Source organism: Trachurus trachurus (genome assembly GCF_905171665.1).
Source record: "Trachurus trachurus genome assembly, chromosome: 23".
NCBI lineage: Eukaryota > Metazoa > Chordata > Actinopteri > Carangiformes > Carangidae > Trachurus > Trachurus trachurus.
In genome coordinates this window covers 4,239,131-4,259,793 of record NC_139912.1, presented here as the reverse complement: position 1 = coordinate 4,259,793, position 20,663 = coordinate 4,239,131, and the positions used below count along the sequence as shown (strand labels likewise).

Below are 20,663 nucleotides of genomic sequence, written 5' to 3'. Positions count from 1 at the left end.
CTTCGTTACTATAATGTGACACCGAGCAGAACAACCAGCAGTTCAGCAGTGGAACCCAGATATAAAATCACGTCCTGATTCTGAACTTTGTCTCCATTAAAAAACATCTCAAGACATTTTTTTTCCAGTTCATCCACCTCTCTGGTAAAAACACAGACACCATGTTGCACCCAGACAAAACGTTAAGATCTGAACCCGTCACAGGAGACGAGCTGTTGTCGTAAAGTCAAGTTATAACAAAGATGTGTTCAAGGACATTGAGGAACAACGAGTTCATCCTGTTGACTTGACGTCGCAAAAAACAGAGATTTGTTTTAAAACAGATTCAGAAAAACATCGGTTGATACATATTTATTGGATTTTATTTTATTTTTTAATTGGGCCTCAGTTCAGTTTGATACTTAAACGTCTCATCAGATCAAACATAAACAGGATGAAAAAAATAATCTTTTAATTTCAGCTGCGATTAAAGTTAAAGCAGCAAAGGAATTAAACTGATGAGAGATATTTTGTGTGTTTTTTTTATCCTTTGTGAACTTTATTCTTTCAAAAAACAACAACTTTCAACAGAGATTCATGAACTTCAGCTGCTTTTTAGTTTTGCGTGACATTTGTACCAGCGTCCAAACGACCCATAACCCTTTGCTGCGGCTGATGGAGCGTTTCCTCCTCACACTCTGCACTAGACAATGTGACACTCTCGGCGTGAACCTTAATTACAGCCCCCACACACACACACACACACACACACACACACACACACACACACACACACACACACACACACACACACACACACACACACACACACACACACACACACACACACACACACACACACACACACACACACACACACACACACACACACACAGTGGAGGTCAGTCTGTGTGGGGGCTTTTTTTCCCCCCTCGGTTTCTCCAAAGTTTCCGTTACCTTTCCTCTGAAATGACTCAAAACACTGGAAATTCCCACAGCCAAACATTCAACCAAACATCACACACACCATCCACGTACACTGATCCGATGACTGTAGTAGTTGTATTACTTAATTCCTGATGTGATTTGATTAATCTGCATCAAGGTCGAGTGTTTTCATCGTCTCCTTCTCTGCTTTTACACGTTTTACACTCAATCACAATAAAAAAGTAAAGATTGAAGAGCCGACATTTTTATTCTTTTCTACATTTAAACTCGTGATCCTGTGATTTCTTTAGCTTTTCTCAGATGGAAAAAACTTCTCTGAGTGTTTTTGATGTTGTTGTGTTTTTTCATGTGACTTTTTTTGCTTAATGCAACTCAGGCCTAAAACAAAATCTCCATAAAAACGCCATAAAATCTGTTTTTTTTTGCAAAAAACTAAAAAAAGTGTCAAACTTCTGTGAAACTAAAGACCAATTATTTCAAAAGTTTTACTAAAACTTTTCTCGTTACTCTCTTAACGATTACAGCGGTGGAGAAACTCACAAGAGACCGATTTGGAAAGGAGGGGAAAAGAAAAATCTGAATCGAAGCAGCAGAGGATGAGACAAGTCCCAAGTGGTGTGGGACTGAACTCTATATAAAAACACGAAGACAGAAGACTACATTTCCCATAAGGCAACACTCACTCACTCCATGTGTCCTTTAAGAGTCCACTAGTGTCAAACATGGCAGGTTAAAAAAAACTGCCGAGGTACAGTAGAGATTGTGACACATGTTGGTTAAAGTTGGAAACTATGTGAAAGGCTGTAAAGGGGGAGGAGGGGGAGGAGGAGGGGGAGAGAGGGGGAGAGGTGGCTGATAGCCAGTGAGTCAGACTGTGACAGTAATAACAAACCCAGACAGGGAACAATGTGACCGTGGCCTGAACGACAACAGGAAGGATAAAGAGCTGAAGAAGTGGCGCTGAAACATGAACGAGATACCAGGACTCAGAGAGAGAGAGAAAACTGAAACCAGACGAATAAAAAAAATTCAATTCAATTCAATGGAAACAAACAGAAACGGAAACCTGTGAGACATGAATGGATGATGAATGGATTTCTATGGAAGCTCTGTGGAAATAGTGGGAGGAGAATGGTGTTTATACGTTTATTATCACCTGGTTGGTTCGTCCGTTTTCTACACAACTGTTAAAACAAGTAGAAATCATCACTTCCAGTCTGATGGAGGAAGAAGGAAGAGGAGGATAGGGTTCCCAGAAAACAGACACCAGACCCCAGGAGTCATGTTAATGATTAATTGGCTGAATATCTCAACAACAACAACTATAGGAACATTTCAACACTAGATCTGGCATCCATGTTCCCCAGAGGGCTGAACCGTGGAGACTCTGGAGATTCCCAAACATTCCCAGTAGGTCTCAGTGATGCATCAGCGTCTTTCAACAACATCAAAACCAGTTCATATTCTCCAGAAGATGAAGCCCGGGCGGACACTTTAGAGATCCCTGGACTTTCCTTGTACAGTAGCACCATTTAATCATTTGTTGACATGAAAATCTGAACGTAAGGTTTGACATTCCTGTTCCCCAGCGGATGAATCCTGGCGACTTTATAGATCCTGTCACTTTCCCTGTAGTCCTATTGGCTGGTTTACATTTTTATTTCTGAGTAAAATATCTCAACAGCTATTGGACAATATAATATCTTCACACAAAGTTTGACAGTCGTGTTCCCCAGAGGATGAATCCTGGCGACTTTACAGATCCTGTGACTTTCCCAATAGCGATTGGCTGGTTTATATCTTTATTTTTGAGTAAAAATATCTCAACAGCTATTGGACCACATTATATCTTAACACAAAGTTTGACAATCGTTTTCCCCCGAGGATTAATCCTGAAAGATCTTCTCGGTTTTTTGAGTGAAGAATCTTAACAACTATTCAACATGAAAATCTGAACACAAGCTTTGACATTCCTGCTCCCCAGAGGATGAATCCTGGCGACTTTACAGATCCTATGACTTTCACTGTTGCCCTATTTGCTGGTTTAAATGTTTTATTCTTGAGTGAAATATCTCAACAACTACCGGACAACGGAATATCTGAACACAAGATTTGACATTCCTGTTCCCCAGAGGATGAATCCTGGTGACTTTATAGATCCTATGACTTTCCCTGTAGCCCTAGCTGGTTTACTGTACATCTTTATTTTTGAGTAAAAATATCTCAACAGCTATTGGACAACACAATAATATCTCAACAGCTATTGGACAACACAATATCTTAACACAAAGTTTAACAATCGTGCTCCCCCGAGGATGAATCCTGACTTAAGGGATCTTTTCCTTTCTAAGTTCTTCTTGGTTTTCGAGTGAAGAAACCCAACAACTATTCAACATGAAAATCTGACAAGATTTGACATTCTTCTTCCCCTGAGGATGAATCCTGGCAACTTTACAGATCCTATGACTTTCCCTGTAGTCCTATTGGCTGGTTTACATCTTCATTTTTGAGTAAAATATCTCAACAGCTATTGGACAACATAATATCTTAACACAAAGTTTTACAATCGTGTTCCCCCGAGGATGAATCCTTAAAGTTCTTCTTGGTTTTCGAGTGAAGAATCTCAACAACTATTCAACACAGATCCTATGACTTTCTTTCTTTTTGTAGCGCTATTTGCTGGTTTAAATGTTTTATTCTTGAGTGAAATATCTGTAAGGTTTGACATCTTGACATCTTCCTTTATCCCCAATGTCGGATTGACTGACATCTTTGTTTTTGAGTGAAATATCTCAATAATTATTGGACAACATGAAAAACTACAACACAAAATTTGATTTGAGTCAGATTAGTGGCTGCTGTGCAGCTGCTGATGGGGATCCAATTAAAATAAACAAATAAACAAATATTCCTGTTCTCCAGAGTATAAATCCTGACTTTCCTGTTTCCTTTCTACCTTCACTCTCCTGTTCACATCTTTAAGTTTGAGTGAAATATCTCAACAACTACTGGACAGACTCTGGAAGTTATTAAGTACACCGTGTTTAAATTAGACTTAATCGTCGATTTTCAGAAGCTGTAGTTTCTGCTGTGGTGAATTTATTCTATCACACTAAAGCTAATTTAAAAGGAGTAAAAAGAAAAACTAGAATCACCTCTTGAAGTTGACCCGCCAAGACTCACATTTACTCAATTGGCAGAGGGCTTTATCCAACACGACTTACACCTCTAAAGTTTCTCCAACAAAAATGAACATCACAAACCTCTGGAGAGCAGGAGTTAGTCAGCCAGAGTCAGAACCGGTGAAAAGAGAGAACAAAGATGAAAAAAGGTTGAATTTCTAACATTTGTTTTGTTTTTTTGCACATGAAAATGTTTCAGATATCGATCTTCAGATACAGGTGAAAAAAAAAGGAAAGAAAAGAAACCTTGGTTCAAAGGGAAAGTAAAGTGTGGCCAGGAGCTTCTGAGCTTTTACCTCAATCTACTTCACCCATCTGAACAAACAGAGTGGTCAAAGGTAAAAAACACACTCACACACACACACACACACACACGCACTTGTTTCCACTGCAAACACAACCTTTGGGCTCGACAGAGAAGCCCAGACACAGATTAGATACATGCTCCGTTGCTAATGGACAAATACAAACATGCAACCACCATCGACCGACCGCACTAAAAAGCCCAACGTGACATCTTGGCACTTCTTCACATTTCGTCACATTAAAAACCTGAGGATATTAAATTAAATTTACAATAATTCATTGTAAACAGACAAGAACAGGTTTCGTCAGGTCGTATCCGTCCAACCAACCGCTCAACTCGACTTAGCCTAAAAACCAACCGGCGGCGGCAGCTTAAGGACGAACCTGCGTCTCTCAGTCATTGATGAATTAACAACATCAATCTCATTGTTCCCAGCTCGGATGCTTCTTTTATCTACTCTTCTTCTGGATGCAAAACAAAGCCGACACAATCCCAACGCAACACTGCAGTGATGCAACATCAACATAAGCAGCCGCAACTCGGCTTATGGTGGTTTTTAAACAAAGCAGCGTCTTCCTTTGGCTGTTGGCTAAAGGCACGGCTTAGGGGTTGAGGGTTTTTTTTTTCTTCTTTTTTTTTTAATGGTAAGATTCGGCAGCTGATTATAACAAATGCAGGGATTTTGTTGTGGCTTAGTGGTCTGACACCACCGCTGCTGCTTTTCAATGAGACCCACATAAGACTTGGGAATATGATCTTTTTCTGCAGATTTCATGGTCTTAAAGGAATCGGTGGTTTTGCACCATTAGCCCAGTTGGTTGGTGTGTTTGTAGCTGATAGTATTGAAGACGTTTTTTTCCAATTTACGAAGGCAGTGCTTTAATCTTGACTGTAAATGAGGCCTTGTGGTTCCAGCTATAGTCAACTTGCAGAACATTGGTCAACAACGGCAAGAGGGGAGATACCTCAACATCATGTCTGGAGTAGGGACGTCACGATTGTAGATTTTCTTGGTACGATTAAATATAGTCAAAATATAATTACATTACTAAATATTTACACAAAATATTTTAAGTATCTATTAAATTATGACCAATTATTAATCTCCCAGGGGAAGTGTTTGAAATATTCAAGTCATTACTTGTCATATATACCAAATGTTTAAGTTAATTTTAATCTTTCTTTTTTTTAATTTACAAATGACACTCTAGCATTTAAATTCCTACCAATTCAATGTTACGTAAATGGACCAGTATCTGTGCATTTACCTTTACTTTGGTGCACATCTGTCGACTATGGTTCCAACATAATCTTTCTTTGGAAAGTGACAACATTTAGGAATCTTTACGATTAATCAATTGCTGCGTTTAATACCGCGATTAATTGTGAAAACAAGTAATTGTGACATCCCTAGTCTGGAGGAATTTTGATTTGGATTAATCGATATGAACATCTCATCAGGTCTGGAAACACCTTGGGAATCTTGTCAGTATGTTGACCCACTGCCTCCAAAACCCAACCCTGGATGACTGAAACAAATGAATGGATGGCTGGTTGGACGTAGTTGTAAATGTCAAATACCTGCTGGTTGAAGCCCCTTTAAATGTCAGTATTAGCTTTTTTTTTTACATATATGATGGTCATTGGTTCTTTTTTAAGAAATAATTGATTAATTTGACAAATAACCAGCAGAATAGTCACTAATGACAATAATAGCTGCATCTCAAACCCTTTCATTCGGCTCACTCGTGCAAAAAGCTTCGGCGTGGTCCTTTAAGATCAGAAGGCTTGTTCAACTCTTCAAGGGAGAAAAACACTCGACCGAACACCAGTAAGAAAAACCCTGAAGTGCATCCATCCCTCAGTATAATAAACCTTCAGTCCCCCTATAATAAGCCCACACAATAGACTTAAGCAACGAGAATAGCAAGTAATTAAAGGCATTGTATGAAATTAAATGGAAATAGGAAACGCTGGGTAGAATCATTAGACTAAGGGCCACTGTAGCTCTCCTCCCCCCGATCTTTTTGTCTTTGCATCTCTTTTCATGTTCTCTATTCTTTACCAAGCAAGCCGCGGCCTTTTATTCATGTAATGATTACTCCGTCTTTTTAGGAGAGAGAGAGAGCGACGCCTCACATCTCACATCTTCTAACACACTGGCTGACGTGACCCTGAATTAGCAGCAGAGAGAGACAAGAGGAGGACACAGTCAGAAATACCCAGGTTGCTAAATGGGCCCTCCGAGCTCCGCATCCTTCACTCGGCAGAGAAATATCCATCATCATAAACTGTCTGTGCGTGTGTGTGTATAATGTATATGTATCAGCAGTCATGATGATGAAGTTAGTGGCATCAGGGGTAAAATAAATGACGCCTGATGGTTCGTCCGGCGGCAAGACATTGCACTCTTGGGAGGAGAAATCGCAGTCGCTGACAAAACTGACTTACAAATTGTTCCTTCAACGAGACAATGTGATCTGACTTGATGTGATGTGATGCTTTTTCTTTTTTTTTTCCCTTTCTCCCCCATTGTCGGGCCTCCCTCTGTGCATTTGTAATGTGGAAGGCAGAAACGACAGCAACAATTTGCAAAATGTCCATGTTGCACAGGAAATCTCATCTCGGCACAAAACGTCCATTTACATGAAATTGTCTGGGAGATAAAAAGGTTTCCTCAACATTAGAAATTCCCCCCAACACATTGGAAAAGGCAAAGTGATGGCTTACTGATGTCTTGATAACAAGTCTCATTTAATTCCCATTATCACTTTATGTACAGACTGTTTTATTGTGTTCACAGGAATCGCTTCTTGAGGGTTTATTCCATTCTCTCTCGCATATTAAACCCTCCCGGCTGTTTCCAGACCACTACGAGGTCGTTTTGCAGGAGTGATCTGCAGCAAGTGGAGGCAATGACCCCTAGGGCTGATGGGTACAAGAGGATGGATGTTGATATCTGAGTGCCAGTTTGTTGTGTTAGTGTTTTTTTGGACAAAGCAGCACTGATACTTAACGACCTGCATGGGTAGAAAAGACAAAGAGGGTAAATAAAGATCACGGTCCCGTCACGCGTCACTAATGTGCAGAAGGTCGGAGATTAGATCTGGTTTGACGCTTTTCTTCTTGAGCTCACAAATGAATTTATCACCCGAGTGATTGAGTGACAGAATAATCGTTTGTTGCAGGAGTTCACACCCGTTACACTCCGCAAATTGGCACAAGAGCAGCGGGAGGGGGTTCACGTTCAGTTCAACACGTACGAGAGATTGAGGGGGGGTTTTTTCTTCTTTTTCTGCTTCTTTGATAGCAGTTCTGTTATTTCTCTCTTTCAAAAGTCTGAATAAAATAAAAAAAAGGGGCCATTTGAAACTTTGGGGCTGATTAAAAAATGCCTGAATGATGCAATCGTGCACAACTGGAAAAAACAGACTGCACTAATTGGATGTCAGCTCGTGAATCCGGCCAACTCTTAAGTGGGATTTATGCTCTATGTCTGAACCGCGTGTTGGACGCTCGGGTAGTTTCTGAGTGCAGCACTTCTGAGTCGTCCTGCAGAGACTGAAAACACACACCAGTTTTTAAATAATATCTCATCGCCAGCCTCCTCTCTGCAGCAGCTCCTCCGACGACTATAAACACCATCGCTTTATGTAAATGTCTTGTTTTCTGTCTCGGTCGGACAGCGACGAGTCTTCAGAGCTACTTTACCCTTCACCCCTCTCTCTCCGTAAACAGAAGCTCCAGCGCCGGAGAGTTGTGGATTAACGCTCCGAAACAAGCCGTCAGAGCTCATCATGACCGCCAACTCAAAAGGTGTTTCAGGCCACGGCCACTCTGGTGTGTTGTAGGGTTTACAAAAGATCACCTTAGGTACACTGCTGAACACGTTTTACTTTGAAAACTCCTTGTTGGTCACATACAGAAAAGACTGGAAACAACGATCTCTGATTGGGTTTTATTGGACATAAAGAATCCTTCCTTGGTTCAACGTGCTCCTGTTGAAGACAACAGCAATCAGTACCAGGAGAAAGTAATGATGTTTAATGCAACATGGGAAACAAAGATGAACATTTGATCTTTGCCAGCAGCTTTTTGTGCATAATTTTCAGCAACTACGCAACCAACTTTTTCTTGAAATTTTACCACTTTTTTCTAGAATATTTTTAAAACTTCTTTTTTTGGAAACATTTATCAGAAAATTTACCATTTTCTTCTAGAATTTCAAAACTTTTTTTCTGAGAAATTTTTTTTTTCAAGAAATTTTACCACTTTTTCTAGAATTTTTTTTTTTTCAAGAAATTTTACCACTTTTTTTTTTTTTGATATTTTTCCAATTTTTTCTAGAATTTTTTTTGAGAAAATTTACCAATCTCTTCTAGAATTTAAAAACTTTTTTTCTGAGAATTTTTTTTTTTTTTTAAGAAATTTTTACCACTTTTTCTAGAATTTTTTTTTTAAAGACATTTTTACCACTTTTTCTAGAATTTTTTTTTTTTACTTTACTTTACTAGAATTGTTTTTGAGAAGATTTACCAATTTTTTTTTAGAAAATGTTTAACTTTTTTATTTTTAGAAATCTTACCACTTTCTTTCAGAAATTTTCCACCAATATTTCCAAAAAATTCATGCCATTGGCCCTAATTTGAACGTTCATTGACTAAAAAAGTAGTGTTCTTCAGTCTCAGAACAAATATTTGTGTATTTCTGGTGTTTGCTTAAAAATTTTGTCCAATGGGGGGGTCCGTGGTCTAATTTGTGTCAATTTAGGGGTCCTTGGTGTAAAAAAAAGTTTGAGAACCACTAGAGTATAGACAATCTACTTCCTGTTGCATGTGCATTGTCACTTTATAAACAATTTCAATTTTAAAGAGTTTATTTTTTTGGCCATTTGATGCCTTCATTTCCAGTCCACACAGAACCAAACCAGGACTCTGTGCCTACACTCATGTAGTACATGGCCCAACACTGTTTTAAAATGAAAACACAAACCTGTGGGCCACATAACTGAGAAATAATCATGCAAACACTGGGGAAAAAATGTTTGAATGGCTTTAACGCATATAAGGTTCATGGTTTTGTAAGTTCAGCCAAACGGAGCCAGATTGTGAAACTTATCGACCTGTTATGTCGTTGCCGTAAACAAGTTCTAGGGTCAAACTAAACAAAACTTACACAAGATCCTGGGACTTGGATTAGAAATTAAACAAAGTGCTCGAGGCAGCAACGTGTCTTCTGTCTCTGTCACTCCAGTGTGAGCGAAGGGAGCTGGGCGGCGTTCAACAGAGGTTCATTAGGTCCTAACGGCCCAGTGATTGCTACAAGAAAGTCTTGCGTCAGTCAGTCCACTCCACTGTCCTGTGAGTGTTGGAAGACAAGAGCCCCCTCCCTCCAATAAACAACCTCCTCCCACCCCCCACAGCGGAGACCACCACCACCACCTCTTAACTCCCAGTTTATGGGCCACACTGCTGCTGCTTCACTGAAGAGTCAAGTTAACAAAGACCAAGCTGGTCAGAAATCAGCCGGAGAGACGACACCAACACATTAACAGCTGGACAAACACAATCCTCAATCAGCTGCTGCACACACACACACACACACACACACACACACAGATTAAACCAGCCAGTATTTAGCCTCTTTGACAGTCTAGAACAGGGGTTCTCAACTAGTCTCACTCTGGGCTCCACATTTTCCCATGGTCGCGTCATAAGTCGCGATCCACTTTTATAGAATTCAAACCAAGAATTTTTTTTAAAGCCTTTAAAAACTCATTTTGCTCTTTATTGAGCAAAGTGCATTTCAGAGCACATGAATGAAACTGAGGAGGACCATGACAACTGCATGTACGGAAGTGAATAAAAAAATATCAAACTGCACAAAATGGAGACCAATAAAATGATATATTTGACTTGTAATGCATCTCTGCATTCAGAGCATGTTTACAAAAGTGAATAAATATCAAATTGCACAAAATAGACCCACAAAACAAAACAAGATTCACTGCATTCAGGCCACATTAATAAGAAACGGATATCTTTGCATTCAGAGCAAATAATAAGAAACTGATGAGGACCATTACAACTGCATGTGTTCACGTTATTTTTCAAAATAAAAGACATGTCCAACATCAGATGTGCATGAAATATTATTTACTTTTTTGACCAGCTGTCCGCGACCCATCCAGAACGGGTCCGCGACCCACTTTTGGGTCCCGACCCACCAGTTGAGAACCACTGGTCTAGAAAACACTTTGTGGCTGCAGATTTCAATCATTTAACTCTTTTTCTCCAAAACTGTCCTGATGTTTTTCACAGCTGCTGCAGAAATCTGACCTGGAAGAAGCACTTTGCAAACTTCAACATGTCAACACCAGGAGGATAGCGACTATTTAAAGACATGAAGCTGCTGCTGCACATACATTTGCACTAATGGCTGCCAGCACTTTGCAGAGAATTTGCATCTTTATTCGCCTAAATAAACTGCTTCTGTTTTGAGAGTAAGAATAACGACTGGAACTCATTCATGAAAGCTTCTCAAACACCTACACACACACACCTGTGAACGCCCTCCGCTGCACAAACACTAACAAGTGGCGTTTTTGATGTTTGTGGAACTACTGTAGCAGCTTTTCTTAAAAAAAAAGACAAAAAAACACACACTGTGAGATGAAAAGAGGCGATGAAGAGCAGAGGAGCTGCTTCTTTAGCATCGGTGCAGATTCCTGTTTATTAGCATCAGTGTGTACGAGCGAGCGTCTGTCTCATTATAATGTAAAGAAATGTGAGAAAACTCTCCGGCAATGAGCAAATAATATCAAAAGGTGTCGTGAAGTAAAAAAGATGAGGAAGAAGAAGATGAGGAATCAGGAAGAAGCTCCACATGATGAAAGCGACATGTTAAAGGGAAAGTAAAGTTTCTGATGTTGTTTTTCTTGTTTCACCTCACTGATGTTTCCGTTTCTATAAAAACCAAACAAGACGCAGCTTTGAACACTGTAAAAAAAAATAAAAATTAACCATCTAATCATCAGAGTCCTACATTTGAGTCTGAGAAAATCAATCATCCAGAATCAAAGATGTTCCTTTCAAAGTAAAACAACAGAGAATAGTCACATTTTAAACAACTAGAACAGTAAAAGTTCAGTATTTCTGCTAATAATTTACACATTCAAACATTTTTTTGCACACAAAAATCATTTTTTTGAAGTAAAATACGAGTCAAAACCCTCCGTTACGTCAATATTTTTAAAAAATAGCACCCATATCAGAGCTGTAACAATTAATCAATCAGTTGATTGGTAAAGCGGAAGAAGAAGACGAAGCAGTGACTCTTCTGGTTGATGAACCTCTTCAGGCGTTTCCGTCTCAAACGTGAAGAGTTTTCACTATTTTAATGAGCAAAAGATTAATCAACTAATCAATGGTGACGATAATCAGCTCTGGCGGATTCACAGATTCATGCAGGCAGAAAATTTAAGTATGGAAAAATAAACCATCAAACCAACCACCACATGTTTACTACAGGTAGAGATCCTTCTGTTCTTTATGCTAATAATAATCAAAACACCTCACATATTTCTTTATATATTCAATTTATCTTAAATATATTAATGTATGAGGACATTTTCATATATATTTTATCTTTATCTACTTTTTTATTCTCTATTCTTTGCAGGAGAAGCTCATTTCCTCCCCGGGGATCAATAACGTATCTGAATCTAAATCTGAAAAATCCAATAAACGACTCTGTTTATCACCAACGTCCTCACACAACCTGGACAGACACCTTGTTATAAATCATTCAAATAACCCCACACACCCTACACACACACACTAACACACACACACACACATATATAATCATACAGCCCCTCCCCCGTCTTGACATTCGTCTCCAGTCGTTGCACTTCAACCTAAATTTCTCCGTCGTCTTTGTATCGAAAGCTGTAAATAGGTAAATTAGGAAAATAACCTCCTCTGCCAAGGACAATGACACACACACACACACACAAAGACACACACACACACTCCGGGCTGCATGAAATCACATAAACTCAACCACACACGTGGGCAGACACACTGATTACGACACAAGAGACAAACAGTGAGACACGTCGGTGCAGATGTTGGAGCTCAGAGTCTGAGTGACTGTGCATTCATGCTCTCTCTGACCCCGTGACCTCTGACCTCTGACGCTCTCTTCCTGTTTTCAATCACCATGACTTGGGAGAAAGCAGAACAAACTTTCAAGTGGTTTCTCTCCCTCTTTCTCTCTCTCTGTCTTCCCTCCATCTCTCTGCCAAGTTATAAACTAATTTAATTTCAGGCTTTGAGGTTTTTTTTTCTCTTCAGCGGAGTGAAGATGCTTATTTTGGTGTTTCAACACAGCAGCGACAGAAAAAAAAAGTTTGGACCGAAAACAACCACATGGTTCCAATCGAGACGGGACGTGATAATAGTGTGCACTGTAAAACTATCAGAGCCATTAAACAAACACTGCATACTCAACTGTATGAGTCATGTGACTGTTGAAATGGGCCTCCAGATAGAGATTATCCTTAAAATTACAACATTTCACACTTGTTTTCTTCACAAAACATGATCTTTAAACATTTTCATTGCTCAATTTTGAAATTTGATGCAATTAAAAGCAAAATATCTAACTGGACGGCAGATTTAAGAGAGAAAACGTGGGAAAATCACATGAAGAATAAGATCTTTTAAGTCCTGAACCTAAGAACTGTTTAATGCTACATGCAATTACTTGTAATTTTATTCATCCACACTCCACAACACATAGAGATCATTAAAATATGTTGCATCTACACTGATTAAAGGTCCAACATGCTCACAGAGGAGTTTTCTACATGTGCTGGGATTTACATGCAATCTACAAATACTATTAGATGATAAAGCTGCAACAACGCAGTATGAGTGCATCTATGCTGCGTTCACTTGCTCCACTGTTGCACTTTGCAGACCAAAGTTTTTCTAGCTAATTCTGTCGGTTTGTAATTGCAGCCTTCTGAGAATCGCTCCCTTTTGGAAGCAGAAAAACAACACGAGGCTGCGTCATCATCACCGTATGATTTGACTAAATTGTCACCCAGCCCAAAACTCAATTATACACTGAGTCAAATTTGCAGCCAATGAAGAGGAAGACGAAGACGAAGAAGAAGCAGAGCAGGCCGACAGGCAGAACCTGCCAAATTTGTCACACGGCAACCTCAGTGCAACATTATTGGATTTGGGTAATGTGTGTGTGTATGTGTGTTTCCCCCTTGTACTAATTCCACTGTTTATTTATTATTTGAGGGATTATTGGATTGGTGAAACGTGACTCTGAAGCTGTGTTTCACTTCACAGCAGCGTCAGAGGCCTTGGAGTTTCTTCAGCCGCTCGCTCGCCTGCATTCCACTCAAACAGGTTTCTGATGGTCTGTCTGTATAGACTCCATTAATGTACAGCTCAGCCCACACACTCACTCTGTTTCTCTCTTTCTGAGGCTGATTAGTGGTTTAGATGCACACGCATTCCTCCACATTTTTATTGTTTCAGTCACAGGTGCAGCCTCAGAGCCGCAGATCCTCAAGATAAAAGATGAACAACGAGCAAAACAACAAATCCATTAATGAGTTTCTGGTTTTAGTCTTTGCTAAGCCACAGAGCTTCATTATCTTCCTTAGTATTGAAAGGTTCACAATGTTGAGACAGTTTACTTTTGTTCAAACCCACAAATTCCAAAGTGAAAGTTTAGAAATTCAAGTTTTGATTTTTAGAAAAGGAGCTTTGCAGGTTTTGCTATTGCCACATGGCTAATGTTAGCGTTAGCAGCTGTTTTGTTAGGCTACCAATCCAAAGAAAACTTTTAAATTTCATTCTTGACTTACCAAGAGTTTTTTTCTAGAGGCTCCTTTTCTGCTACTGAAGTTAGCATGCTAACCAGCTAGCCTAGCTGTTTCACCATTTTCCGATACCGAGTCACTGTAGAGTCCAGTCTAACCTGAATGCGTGTTGGTGTTCAGAGGACAAATTATAACCTCTCGTCTTCTAAACACAACAATGTCTGAAGCTCTAAACTGATACTGCTAACATTAGCTATGTAGCATTAGCAAAACTTGCAAATGTTGGTGTCAGACTTTTACTGAACGTTCACCACTGCATCTTCAAATGGCAACAATGCTACATGCTAAACTACCTTTAAGGTTTTATAACTTTTATTTTAAAGCTTCTGAATAAAACTTTTCATTGTGTAAGATGAAATAAAAGATAAAAAATATAAAATATTCTGCTTTTCTTTGTCACATATGACAGTAAACTGAATATTTGTGGTTTCGTACAGTAAAGCTTGGACTACCTACACCAATGTTAAAATGATTTAACTGATGGTGAAAAACTAGGTTTTCTTGCAGGTCTTGGTAGTTGCATTAGCCTATTTGTTCTTTCCAAAGTTTCAGATTCAATTCAACTTTAGGAAACTTCCTTTGTGTAAAAGCATCAATGCATGAAACACATAGCTACAATACCCAACAACAACAGCCTGCACACACACACAAGTCACACTGCTAATCTACCCAGAACGGAGGTGAGTAATGATAAAAACATACAGAAAAATAAAAAACTGATAAGAGAATATTGTTGACATGAGTAGATAAAACTAGTCCTCTTCCTGTTTTATGGACCCACTGAGCTGCAGCGTCACTTTAGGGTTTCACCATGACTCATATAATCCCATCAGATCAGATCTTGGTCTGACTGAGCCTCAGATCAGAGTAAAGTCCAGGACAAAAACAAACAGCAAACAGCCAATAACACGAGGCCCTGCAGCTCTGGAACACCTCTAACTCCACCTGCTTCTCCAGAACATCCCATAAACCTGCCAACCGCCGCACATCATGAACGTCACATGGGTGAAATGAATTTAAAAAAAAGGTCATTGCCCTTTGATTTCCACTCCTTCTTTGTACATTACACAGTCGCCCGACCAAACCAAATTCCTTTTGCCTCCGAGAGATGTTTGTGTAAAACTCCCCAAGAACTCAGTGCTCCACTTCCCCAGTCAGGAGGAGATAATGTAAAACTCTGTGTGTGCCGGCTGCTTCCCCCCGGCTGTTCAATATAAAGCTCAGCGACGCTCACTAACTAATTTTAAACAGCCAGTTCACAAAGGAAGGAGATAGTGTATGCATTGTGCTGTGAGCGTGGAGGAGGCATGTGTTGAGGCTTTTTCGCCGAAATCGCCCCGGCTTCTAGCAAAAACATTAAAAAGCAGGATTTAGTGAAGTGAAGAACACATGGGGGCTTTGAACTATCGATCAGCATTAAAAAAAAACACACACACACTTTTAATTCACCTGTTCAGAGGCTGCAGTTCAGTTTGGAGCAAGTTTTCAGTTTAAAGAAGTTATGTTGTGTTGTGTTGTGTTGCGTTTTCCTGTTCAGCAGATTGAAACCTGACAATTAACTGTTCAAGCAGCCTTGAAACTGAAAGCTCGACTGATCCCAGTTTTGTATCTATATAATCGGGCCATATAACGGCAAACATCCAGGGGTGCCACACTGCAGCTGTAATGGTTTTATGGCTCCACGGCTCAAGGTGCAGCGTGCAGGCTATTCTAATCCATTAACTGACACCATGGGCAATTACCTCCCCATCATGTACAGCAATGCTTGGAAGCAGATGGGGCAGCACGGCGCAGTGTTTTCATGAGATTCATGGTTACACACATAAGATTAGGGAGGGGAAGTGGGGGGGTCAATGTGTTATAATGACCTTTGGAGCCCAAGATTTGACTAATGCAATCATTATGTGAGCTGCTGCTGCTGCTACTTCTGATCAATACTGCCATCAGGAAACATCTGTTTACCACTGCACTGCACAACAGCAAATTAATACAACATTAGGAGGATATTACATTATATTATATTACAGCTATAGGAGATGTCTGATGAGTGAAAACCCCCTCCTCTAACATCTCATTATCCTCCTTGGGAAACTGGCATAGACTTAATGAGGAGAATCAATAACAGGCTCGATAATGTTTTTTCTAAATGCCAGCAAGAAGAATTTAAAAAAGAAGAAAAAGAAGAAGTCAGTCCGGTCTGGAAGACATTACTGAAGCTGTGTCACTCGCTCAACAGGATCAGCCCACAAGCTGAGGCTCCAGATGTTCCTCTGAGTATTGATTAGTCCCAACACATTCCTCTCCTTATATACATATCAACCAGACTCTGTTTAAAAAACACCTAATTAAACGTTCAATAATCAATCAGCCAAAGAGTGGCGCGTAAAACACAGATTTAAACCAGTAAATTAAATCATAAGAGCTGCATTTTTATTTCGGCTCATATACAAAACCTTAAAACACAACTTATGTCACACAAGTTTCAAATTACACCCGCGCACTTTCGAGCCAGTCCCACTCCCATGCAACACCACGGTTTCTCCTCCACTTGCATTGATCAGCGATTGTTACTTGAATCAATCGATTTTTTAAAAAAGTTTTCTCCTTAATAACAAAATACTTCCGGGATGTTTTCCATGCCGAATCTCCAACACATACACCCTGCATGCAAAAACACCACACATTGTGTTAAATAGTGCACACGCGTCCCACTAGTGTGCAATCAAACTTTAAATTTCACGTTTCGCAAGCGGAGTTCCGTGTGACGTTCACTGAAACCACGAGAACTGGAAAACCAGGGCAACGCGTTTATAAGAAATCACGTGCACCTTACAAATCTTTAAAATCCTCCTCCAGCTTTCTGCGCCGGTGGAGGGATTTTACAAAAAAAAAAAGAGTGAAACTTGAGAATAAAAGAGAAGAAAAAGGTTGGGAAAAGTGAATGAAAACGCGGCTCACCTCTGAATCCGCCGCTGCCTGCTGTCCTCCTCCTCCTCCTGCTCTTCGCTGCGGGTTTTTTCTCGCTTATATTTTTATATTCCCCCAAAAAATAGCAAAAAAAAAAAAAAGTTGCACAATACAACTCGTCCTGCGCTTCCAGAAAGTTCCCACATTTACATCCCGGTGGTGTGTGAGGAGGATAAACTGGAAGTCCAGAGCAGCAGAAGAGAAGAGAAGAGCCGGAGCGGAACGAGCTGCGCAGCTTCCACCACGCCGAAGTTTTTTACTTCAACAATATTCCCACGACAAGTGACCGGGCGGCTTCCCACGCCCACGGTCACCTACACACCGGCTCAGGTGGACTCACAACACATGCATGCACACAACACAACACATGCACACAAACGCACAAACACAAACGCACAGAGAGACTCGTAGTTTTTTCCTTCTTCTCCTTCTTCTGTCACAAGAGTGTGTGTGTCTGTGTGTATGTGTGTGTGTGTTTTCTATATAGCCTATCTATCCCGCACGCAGATACACACACACACACGCACACGCTTGCTTACTTACACACATGCACATTCATAAACACACACACAGACACACACTCTGGTCCTGGAGCTCAGCTGTGAGCGGCGCGCTACGCAACAAGACTGAGGAGGAGGACTATGGGATGTGCGGTTTTCTTCCACCTCCTCCTCCTCCTCCTCCTCCTCCTCCTCCCAGTACTAAACCCCCCAGTGACTGGAGCCTCCGCCGTCAAGCTGCACACAGTCACACCGGAACTCACTGCTGTGTCCTTTTCAAAATAAAAGTCCGTTCTTCCTGAGCAGTAGGGGACGAGAAATACTTCTAAATCAATTGTTTTATTACGATGCTCCATTGCAATAATAAAAAATAAAAAACTATAATATGATATAATATAATACCCTCCCACATGAAATACTGTATATATGGTTACAGTACTCTATTCCAATAAAACATTATCATAACATAACATAGCATAACATAACATTATGCTTCATTGCAATAAAAAACTATAATATAATACCCTCCCACGAGAAATATTTGTTATAGTATTCTATTCCAATAAAACATTGTCATAGCATAACATAACATAGCATGACATAACATAATTTTGCTTAACATAACATAACATATAGCATGACATAACATAAAGCTTAACACAACATAACATATAGCATGACATAACATAACATAATATTGCATAACATAACGTAACATAGCATATCTAACCATACCTTAACATTAAATAACATTGCATAACATAACATTGCATAGCATAATATTACATAGCATAACATAACATAGCATGACATAACGTAACATAACACTGTATAGCATAGCATAGCATAACATAACATTGCATACCTGGCTATAACCATACCATAACATAAAATAACATTGCATAGCATAACGTAACGTAACGTAACGTTGCATAACACAATTACACCATGTTTTGTTATTTTGCATTTCACACTTCACATTTTTTTCATCATTCTGCATTTATATCTTTGGTTATTTATATATGTATGAGACTGTGTATTTTTGCATTGATGCCTTCTGTGTGTAAACTTACTGATGGTCCAGTACGTGGAGGAGCCGGAGCACTGAGGACGATGAGACTTAACTGTCTAGTATTCAAGTTGTATGTATAAGAAGAGGATATTAAAATAGATAAATATATATACAAGTATAAAAGCAAAACGAGACGAAAACAAAATTATAATTGAGAATTTGTGGAAACATAAATTATTACAACTTTTGACATTTCACAGATATATTTTTAAACATGTGTTGAACAAAAATATTCTGAATACGTTAATTTGCCTTTAGAGCGTTAGACAGTTGAATTGAAGAGTCTATGAGATCTATTGATAATGCAGCTCTCCTGTACTGTAGGCCTCAGGAAGCTGCAGCTGTCACGGCTGATGTTTTATTTCAGTAGTGCATGTGAATTTTTTATTATTAAAAAAAAAATCAAATTATGTAAAGGATGTGGAGCCTGCCTCAGGCCTTTCAGCTGATTTTGGAGAAGATGTGAATTCAGAGGCAACAAAATAAGTTCAGAGGAAAGAAGCAAAGAAGTTCATATTCATTCATTCACTGTGGACGGCGCAAATTAAAGCAAAGTAGATGTTTCAATTCCAGCAAAAATATATTCTGCAAATGCACATAGCCTACCATTTACTCTGCTTTTGCTCACATTTTTTGTAAAATTCAAAGAGGCACACATTTTTGATAGAGTTTTATTTTTAATAAATCCACAAAAAAATAAAACTTCCCTTTAAAATACAATGTTTATTTGATTTTCGCTTTGTTTTAAAAAGAAAAAAAAGGGTTTTATTTTGAAAACTGCAACAGGAAGACATGTGCTTCCTCGTTTACGACTTGACGCTTGGAGCTAAAACTCAGTCCCCACTGGTTTAAATCAGAGGCCATTGAAGAAAAACCCAAACCCATCTTTAAATAATCAGTGTAATACCAGGATTTAATGGTTTTGATCGACACATGGACACTTCCTGTGGCCGAGAGACGAGCTGACAAAAAAAAAAAAAAAAAACACACACAGAAAGGAAACAGAAGCTTCCCAACAGATGTTGTTGCAGCCCATGGTTAATCCACGGTTAAACTATGGAGTCCCACTTTTAAATAGATTACAGTCAGTTTAATCTACAGTCAAAGTAAAATCTATTCAAGACATGAAATTGGATTTACATTTCATCTCATCTATACATACCCTAACCCTTGGCCTATACATTTTCTTTCTGCTTTTCTCTGCTTTAATTTTGTGGACGTCGTCGACAGAGATCGAAGCGATCCGGGTAAATCTTCTTCGAGAGCTCTGCATGGGAGAGAGTAGTCGCGCTGTCAAGCCCAGTTAAGCGTGCAGTCGCCCCCGCTGCTAATTCAAGGGCTTGGTCCGGGGCACAATGGAGGCTTTGTTGTTGGAGAATTTGTCTCAGAAGTAAATCCTTGACACTGGGCCATTCAGGGGCCTAACCTTTTGTTTCATAAGTCTCCTGAATGTTACAGTAGGCATCCGTGCATTAGGGCAACTTGCAGCGGTGCAAGTTGGCTGCACTGATTTATGTGGAGCGGAATAAGCTGCTGCTGCTGGTGGAAGTGTGTGAAAGTGTGTGTGTGTGTCTGTGTGTGTGTGTGCACAGAGGTCAAGTGTCATGGGGCAGGGAATGAAGCTGGAGCTGTTACACACACACTTACAGTCCTTTAAAGTACAAGTTTGGTCACATTTCTTTTGTCTTAAGTGCGAGCAGATCCCATAAAAACAGCAATAATGTACAAACAATGACAATAAACTAACAATAACTCGACTAAAACGGTGTATTGGATGTGTATTGGTTGTGTTTCAGTG

General features: G+C 39.6%; 1 protein-coding gene across 2 annotated transcripts in view; it reads right to left on the bottom strand.

Moving 5' to 3' along the window:
• Window positions 1-17,940, bottom strand: part of LOC311006681 (plexin-B2-like) — a 236,268-nt gene extending 218,328 nt beyond the window's left edge. For both annotated transcript variants that reach the window (XM_083999572.1, XM_083999573.1), the window contains exon 1: window positions 17,285-17,940. The gene's annotated coding sequence lies outside the window, so the exon portion shown is untranslated. The remainder of the gene's footprint in view (window positions 1-17,284) is intronic.
• Between the last annotated feature and the right edge of the window lie 2,723 nt (window positions 17,941-20,663).